Source organism: Thalassophryne amazonica, chromosome 12 (assembly GCF_902500255.1).
Source record: "Thalassophryne amazonica chromosome 12, fThaAma1.1, whole genome shotgun sequence".
NCBI lineage: Eukaryota > Metazoa > Chordata > Actinopteri > Batrachoidiformes > Batrachoididae > Thalassophryne > Thalassophryne amazonica.
In genome coordinates this window covers 101008787-101018121 of record NC_047114.1, presented here as the reverse complement: position 1 = coordinate 101018121, position 9335 = coordinate 101008787, and the positions used below count along the sequence as shown (strand labels likewise).

Sequence of the window (9335 nt, the reverse complement as noted above, 5' to 3'; positions counted from 1 at the left end):
AGTGCTCACAGGCGAATGACGTCACCGACAGGCGTGGAAAAACTCACGCATGCACACGAGGGTTCAAGCATGTCTGACGTAAAAACATATGAATGAAATCCATATAGTTTTTGAAAAAAATAAAAAGGACCTATACTTTATGGACAGACCTCGTAAACTGAAATTGAACAGTCTCCCCCCTTCTGGTTCTGGGTACTCCCCGTTTGATGTTGTGTTTGTCATCTACCATCCGTTTTCCCCTGCAGATTTACGTTCACCGATTCATTATGCGGTGTTGACGAACCTGGGAACAGGCCAGGAGAACTTTGGTGAGAAGCTCAGAGCAACAAGAATGTGGCTGATCACAAGAGGTCAATGGCGCCATCCTACACCCCAGCTCAACGTGTTTGGTTGTCTCCACATCACCTGTCACTTCAAGGAGTGCCCCCGAAAATGGCTCCCTACTCGTTGGCCTGTTCCCCATTTCCGCCTCCGCCTTCCAAGATCCATGAAGATCCATCCCACATTATATGTGAGCCGGCCAAGATGAGTCCAGTCGGCAAAAAATGTAAACACATCAGGCCCCTCCCACCAGCACGCCCACAAACACAGACCAATAGAGACAGAGAGCCAACATGAGTGACAGCGAGTCACCTGAAGGTTTCCTCCAACAAGACTTTTTTTTTTTTTACAAAGAACTGGATGATCAGCTGATGTTTCCTTTGGTCTTGAAGTCCTCCACAAACAAACATGTCACTTTACTGCTTTCTGCTCTTTTCTCACTTTATAGGTCAGTTTGACACATTGAAGCTGCTGCAGGTCAACTGATAAAGTCTGACCCTCATCTGTCCGTCACCTCGTCCTGCTCAAACTCCACACCTTCTGACTGCAGCCGCACTTTGAACACTTTCAGTCTGACGCCTTCATTTGGATCCTTTTTCCAGGTGGAGCAGCCGGAGACAAAATCTCTCCTGAAGCAGCTGAAGTCAGTGGAAGAGAAGAAGAATCTGTCAGACTCAAATGTGTCTACGAGACAGACAGCGAGCACGTTGGTCTCCACTGGTACGAGCATCATTCTAACCAGGCGCCTCAGTTTATCCTCTGGAAAGGAGCGAGGTCACGGAGCCACGGTCAATACATTCCTGATCATCGATATCGATCCCAAACATGGAGGACTTCAGCTGAAGTGACCATCAGAGATGTAACGGGGGCAGACTCAGCGCTCTACTACTGTGCTCTGGAAACACAGTGAGACAAAGTGTTGAAGAGGTCGTACAAAAAGCTCCACACCGATACGTGACGACTCTCCAAAGAGCAGGAAGTGGTTTTCAAAGCGCAGGATTCTGCACCTTCCTGATTCCAGTCACCGTGGTTACACCTGATCACCAAACACTGTGGGAGGGGCATGAAGGGATGAAAGGAGGAGCCAAAGTGTCAGCCAAGAAAAGACTCAAACTGCACGAGTGCTGTTTCACACCAAAGAGGACTTTGTCTTGAAGATGATGTCAGTGCACTTCACTTTGTTTCTGATCACACTGACAGGTAGGTGACATCATCAATAACCAATAATCACCATGAACATTCATCACCAACAACATCTGGACCATCAAGAGACACTTTTGTGTCCTTCAGGTGTCAGCTGTGAAGAACTCACTGCAGTCCACGATCAAGAGGAAACTTTAGAAGGCAGTACTGCTACTCTGGAGTACAAATACAACAAAACTGCTGATGCTGGTGATGAATTTTACTGGTATCGACAATATCCAGGAAAACCACCAGAGTTCCTCTTGTTCATCTCAGGTTTGAGCAGAACAAGAGCAGCAGAGTCTGTGAAATCAGACAAAAGGTCCTCAACTAAACTGTCTGAAGATAAACGTGGTGTGTATTTGGAGATCAGCAGTACTGCAGTGACAGACTCTGCTGTGTACTACTGTGCTGTGAGGCCCACAGTGACACAAAACACTCAGTCTGTGGACAAAAACCTCACTCAGTGACAAATAGCGCCACCAAGTGGACACACAGCATGAGTTTGAACTATTTGGACAAAAGCACTCAAACATTCAACACTAAGAAGATCCAGTTTGCTGTGGTGTACCACAGGGGTCAACCTGAGGGTCTCAGTACAATTTAAATGTTGGCTTTCTGTGACATCATTCGACAACACAACATTCTCCCTTTTGCTGATGACATCCTGTTCTATCTTTCTGTACTGATGGCAGTCGCTGTGTTTTCCTCACAAACTTTGTGTTCACAGCTGCAGTTCTCCTACCAGGGTTCCACCAATCACACATTTTCCTTCCTGACTCAAACTAAATAAAGTGCTTAACAATGACCACTAGAGGGAGCCACAGACTGTTTGCCATCAATGGATGATGTCATGTTGATGGTTCACCAACAGATGATGTAGATGAAGGTCCAGATGGTTCAGAGTCTCAGTGTTCTTCCTCTCTCTCCTCCCCTCTCACTGCAGACATGAAACACTGGCTGACAAACATCCTGATTCTGACTCTCTGGCTCGGTAACTCTTTAAACCTACTGATTGTTCTCCTTTAATCAATCATCTTTATTGATTCATCTCTTCCTCTGCATGTTCTGTTCTTCCCCAGAGTGTAAAGGAGAAGACAGAGTGATCCAGCGCACAGCAGATGTCATTGCTGCTGAAGGACACCACGTCACACTTCAATGTTTGTTAAGGATTTTATATATATATATATATATGTTATCACTGTTAAACATGTGTACCTTCGTCTTCTTTCTTATGAAAACGGTGTTGTGCTGTTTGCACCTAACCCCGAGAATGTATGTGTTATTCAACCTTGTTTTAGCATGCTGGGGTCAATCTGAACTGGGAATGAAGAGCTGGATGTACTTATTATTATTATTATACAACTTGTTTTTGTAGCCGCTAACGACTGGGAGTGAAGCATGACGGGGTCAGTCATGAACTGGGAGTAATAGACCTGAAGGTTGTTTTTGACTGTTGTGACGTGATGCTTAGTGTGAAGACCAGGACACTCCAGGCAGATGCACAACAGCTGATAACTGCAACAGACGAACGAGATGTGCTGACCTCCGACGATAAGAGTAAAAGAAAGAAACTGTTTGTCCTTACAGGTGCGCTTATTGACGTATGTGTTTATGTTACGGGAAGAAACTTGTCTCGCGTTGTCCCCCCCCCCCCTTAGGACAAGTTTTATGATGTAATGAGGGCATCTCTAATAAAAAGAGCGGGAGCACAGGCCAGACTTTAGTGTAGCCTTGGTGTACAGCCTGGCCGCATTCCGCGCGTGATTAATTTGACTTTCTGTCTCACTGGTGTTTCTTGACTCTGTTTGTCTTATCAAAGGTTTTAAGAATGTTTGGAGGAGAAAATACCCAACATTGACTGGGGGCTCAGTCCGGGATCTCAACAATACCGGAGGTGTCCAGCGGAGGTCGTCAAGTCCAGACGTAAATCCTTGGCCAAGGTCCGATCGATTGATCGTGTCTGCAATTGTCGACCACCGTTGGCATCGTCTGGTTGACGAGATTTTCCCGAAGAAGACAGACAGGAAGTCGAGTCAGTGAGTAAAATTTCTTTGTAAACAGTACTGAGTGAGTGGTGATCAGATCACATAAACAGTTAAATTCCGCAAGCGATGATACAGAATCGTCTGTTAATGAAACACAGTTAAACTCTGTAAGGAGGGCGGACTCCTCTGTTTATATACGCGTACCGGTAGGGGATAAAAGTGATCACATAAAACAGTTAAACTCCGTAAGCGATGATACAGAATCGTCTGTTAATGAAACACAGTTAAACTCTGTAAGGAGGGCGGACTCCTCTACGGTTGCGAGGGACGCACGTAGTTAAATTCCGGAAGGAGGATACGGACTCCTCTGTTTTAATACGTAAAGGAAATCCCGGGTAGAAATATGTGCACTGTAAAAAAGCAGTTAAATCTGGCAGGGACGGCGGAGTCCCCTAATGCAGGACATTAGTTAAATTTCACGGGAGGGCGAGCTCCCCTGGGCTAAGAATACGCGTACGATTATTAAAAGTGTTTCTATGTGTAAATAGTGTTTTGTGTAAGTGTAAATAACTGTGTGAAAGTGTAATACTTTGGACAACGTTAGTGACAACCGTGTGCGGATGCGAAGGCAAGTGATTCCGCTTCCTACGGGGAGGTGAAAGGAATCAACCACACGACGGCAAATTAATTGTCACGTCCAAAGAAAGTGAAAACTTCAGATTTAGAACACCCTAGGTGTGCCCCCGTCTGAAGTCCAAATTATAACAAGGGATAATAAAAATGGGGGGTAAGACGTCTAAAAAGAAGGAAAATTTATCAACTGACGACTGGAAATTTATGGAAGCAAAAAAAATCCAAAAGCAACAAAGAAATTGGAAACCTGGATAAATAAACATGACTTTGACGGACGACTGAACCTGATCAGTATACAGAAGCTAAAGAAGGAGTTAGAACAGCAACATAAAGGTGATGAGAAAAGATGCAGAAAGTAGGGGCCGATTTAGTGGCATTTTGGGAGGAGGAAGCAGAGAACAGACAGAAGGGAGCAGAGAAGCGACGATTAGAGAAAGCAAGGAAAAAGAAAGCTGTAGGTAAGGCAGAAGAAGATGTGATAATTCAGCACAGAGAACCAGAACAGCCTCAGCAACCACCGCCGGCTGAATCGTCGGTGACAACAACACCTTTATCTCCTCTACCAGAGGATGACGATGTACCGCCACCACAGTATGATTTGGCAGTAAAACCTAAGGTAAAAAGTGAAAAACCAGAAAAACCAGAAAAACCACAAACACGCAGTCAAGCGAAAGTGCCTACTGCCCCTCCCATGGTGGAACACAGTGACCAGGGAGGTGCCTATCCTATGATAGAAGTACCAAATCCTCGTGCAGGAACAGCAGGACATCGATCAACCATGCTCGTATATCGAACATGGAATGCTGATGATATCAAAGCAGCAGTCGACATGATACCATCGCCACATGTCGATATTGAGGGATTTATGCAGGATATAGAAAACATTAGAACATCTTACCACCTTAATGGACCTGAAGTCCAACAGGTGTGGATGAAAGCATGTGGCCCTAAATGGAGTCAGATACGCGGAGACTGGAATCCTGCAGACCAGGATGGCGTACCATTGCCACATGATGATCCAGTCTTGAAAACAAGAGTGGAAGCTATGATTACACGAGCAAAAGGTGTGTTAGGACCAAAGATAAATTATACTGAAATTACCAGGACAACTCAGAAAGAAGGAGAACCATGGACAGAGTTTAGATGCAGGTTTGAGAGTGTATTTAGAGTCCATAGTGGCATATTGCCAGGAACACCAGTGTATGAAAACAAATTGAAAAATATTTCACCTGTGAAGCTGACAATGACCGATTTGATTCATGATGGCAACTCAACAGCCGTCATAACAGTAACAGGTGCCACTGAAGATGTTTTAAAATTGAGATTCACAGGTATGCCTTTACATGTGTCACTTTGTAAACCATATTTGACAGAATGGCAAGAATTGGGACTGACAGTCATAACAGCTTTGTCAGCCACTGATTGGAGCAGAGTTGGACCAGGAACAGAGTTCAGTCCATCAACTAAATTGTATAAAGTGCCAGTTAATGTCTCATTGGTGCTGACAGCTGGAACACACATTAATGTGTCCACTTCACAATCCTGAGTGTTTCAGTTGAGTCCTGAAGAAGATGATCTTCTCTCTTCGGTACCATCAGGATTGTGGACAACAGGTCCTTCAGACGTAGGACTGATAAAAAATGCACAACCTGTAGTTATAAGACCAAAAACAGAATACAGACCATGTGTAAGACAGTATCCATTGAAACCTGATGCAATTGAAGGAATCAGACCAGTAATAGAGGATTTATTAACAGCAGGAGTAATAGTGCCATGTCCAGATTCACCATGTAACACACCCATATTTCCTGTAAAAAAGGCTCCGCCCTCAGTGGGATGGAGAATGATTCAAGATCTGCAGGCAGTAAATGCTGCTGTGATTAAAAGAGCACCATGTGTTCCAGATCCACATACCTTGTTAAATTCGCTGAGACCAAATTCTAATAGTTTCTCAGTAATTGACATAAGTAATGCATTTTTCTCTGTACCAGTACACCCAGATAGTCAATTCTGGTTTGCTTTTACCTTTAAAGGACAACGATATACATTCACCAGATTACCGCAGGGTTACGCAGAGAGTCCAACTATTTATTCTCAAGTCATGTCAGTATGTTTAGCTAATTTCGTTCCACCGGCAGATAGCCAACTGTTAGTGTATGTTGATGACATTCTGATTGCCTCTGACACACGAGAAAACTGCATAACTGACACAGTAGCATTATTATGTTTCTTATTTGATAATGGCCACAAAGTGAGTAAAAACAAAGTTCAGTTGTGTAGGGATAAAGTAAAATATTTAGGACATGAATTATCAGCCACAGGGTGCACGATCCTGTCTGACAGGAAGGAAGCAATTTTGCACGCTCCAAAACCACAAACCAAAAAGCAGATGATGTCATTTCTTGGACTGACTAATTACTGCAGGGCATGGATTCCCTGCTATGCAGAATTGACTAGTCCACTTTCTGATTTGATGTACAAGGATGATATTTCAATGTCAACCGTGTTGGAATGGAACAAAGATGCTGAGGAAGCTTTTGTAAAAGTAAAACAAACAGTGTCATCCACAGTTTTGGCACTACCAGATTATAGTAAACCATTCATTCAAACAGCTGATTGTAAGAATAAGTTCATGACTAGTGTTTTGGTTCAAGTGTATGGCTCAAAATTAAGGCCAGTTGCCTACTACTCATCTAAATTGGATGCAGTAGCAAGTGCTTTACCACCATGTGTACAGGCTGTTATTGCAGCCTCTATGGCTGTTCAAAGTAGCAGTAATGTTGTTCTATTCCATCAGTTGACACTGAAAGTTCCACATGCAGTTTCTGCACTTCTGTTGCAGACAAACATGAGCCTTTTGTCCCCAGCAAGACATCTTTTGTGCATGTCCTTGCTATTATCACAACCACACCTTACGGTAGAGCGCTGTACAACATTGAATCCATCCACATTGATACCTTTACCTGAGGATGGTGAGCCGCACAATTGTCTTGATGTAGCTACGGTCTGTATGAAAGCACGCCCAGACCTCCAGGACACACCCATCCCAAACAGTACAATTGTGTATGTGGATGGTTCTTCCACTAAAAACGCTTATGGACAAACACAATCTGGATATGCTGTTGTCACAAATTCAGAAGTATTGGATTCTGCTTCATTGCCATCCTCATTTTCAGCACAAGCAGCTGAATTAGTTGCTTTAACTGCAGCTTGCTATCTGTTTAAAGGTACGGCTGTAACAATTTATACAGACAGCCAGTACGCTTTTAGCACAGTGCATGTGTTTGCAAAACTGTGGGAAGAGCGTGGAATGGTGACATCATCTGGAAAGCCAGTGACTCATGCCACACTCCTAACTGCACTACTGAAGGCTGTGAAATTGCCTAACAAATTGCTATATGCAAATGTGCGGCTCACACCAAGGGCTCTGACAGTATTTCAAAAGGAAATGATTTTGCTGACAGAGCAGCAAAAGAGGCAGCAGCAGCTTCTTCTATTTTTGTTGTACAGGAAACCACTCCAGATTTGCATTTAGGTCATACACTGCTTGCTGACATGCAACAGCAGGCAACTGAAAGAAAAACAGATGTGGATAAATAAAGGAGCTACGTATGCAAATGATTTGTACGTATGCCCACAAAAGAAACCCATATTGCCAAAAAATATGTTTAAATGGGCAGCTATTATGAGCCATGGCGTGACGCATGTCTCATCAGGGGGTATGATATCGCAATTGCAATCTATTTTTTGTCTTTATGGGTTCGATGCATATGCAAAACAGCATTGTAGAGCATGCATGACATGTGCAAAACACAATTCACAAGGCAATTTGAGACCCCAAAGAGGCAAATTTCCAACACCACAAGATCCCTTTCAAGTGATTCACATGGATTATATACAGCTGAGTAAACATGAAGGGAAGGAATTTTGTTTAGTCGTAATTGATGCCTTCTCAAAATGGGTAGAATTGTTCCCTACAAAACATGCAGATGCACTTACAGTGGCTAAGGCATTGTGCAAAGACATCATTCCACGATTTGGAATACCAGAAACAGTTTATTCAGATAATGGAGCACATTTTGTTAATACAATAGTGCAATACGTAGGAGAAGCGCTACAGGTCAATCTCAAAAATCATTGTGCTTATCAACCACACAGTGCCAGATTAGTGGAAAGGACAAAGGGCACAATAAAAATAAGATTAAGGAAATGTATAGAAGAGACAAAACGAACCTGGATTGAATGTTGGACCTAGTAAAATTGTATATGAGAATAACACCAACACCATCAGGGTTAACACCATTTGAGATACTTTATGGACGACCATATCGTCTACCAATTTTGACATGGATACTAAAACAGCAGATGAGGAACAAACATTAGCAAAGTTTATGAAAAAGACATTAACACAGAAAGAGATAACTTAAACACATTTACTGCCGAATAATTTTGATCTTCCACAGGACGGCCTTCCAGTAGTCTAGCCAGGAGACTGGGTGTTCATCAGAGTCCAGTCCTCGTTGGGAAGGTCTATACCAAGTGCTGTTAACAACACCAACTGCAGTAAAGATAGCGGAGAGATCAACGTGGATACATCACTGTAAGATACAGCGTGTGTTGGCGGCCTCCACAGTGTAAGGGGAAGTCTGGCTACAAAGGGAGTCTATTTAATTAGCAACAGATTGTCTCAATGCCAGTGAAGCAGGGAGATCCTTGCACTATTAGGTGAGGTGGTTAACAACACTGTATCCTAGCAATCATGACTGAACTACAGCAGACCCCGGAGCGGCGTGCTCAGCGCCGCTGCTGCCGGACTGTTGGTAGGGCAGCCGGTTGCGTTGTGATCTTAGTGTGTTTCGTGCTCCTCGGATTCCTGGCCTGGTGGATGACCCAAGAATTGCAGCTCACTGTGGACCGAGCCAGAGAACAACGCAAGCAACGTCAGAAGAGGTTTATTCATAATGTGAACGAGACAGATGGACACCCTCATATATACCATACTAATATGTGGTACAGATATGTTCATTTATTGGCTATGGAATTACGTTACTAATTGTTATGTTTGTTCGCAAATACCTATATCCTCAACACACCCAGCTCTGACGCTAAACCGTACCCTGCTAGGGTGACAGAATGTCTTATCATACGGATGCATAATCAAACTGTATTTTGGGGCAGCAGTTCTCAGCAAATCTGATAAGATGTAACACC

The 9335-nt window shown here is 43.5% G+C and overlaps 1 pseudogene; it reads left to right on the top strand.

Annotated features, from left to right (window-relative positions):
* The first annotated feature begins 1236 nt into the window (after nt 1-1236).
* Nucleotides 1237-9335, top strand: part of LOC117522250 — a 34516-nt pseudogene continuing 26417 nt past the window's right edge.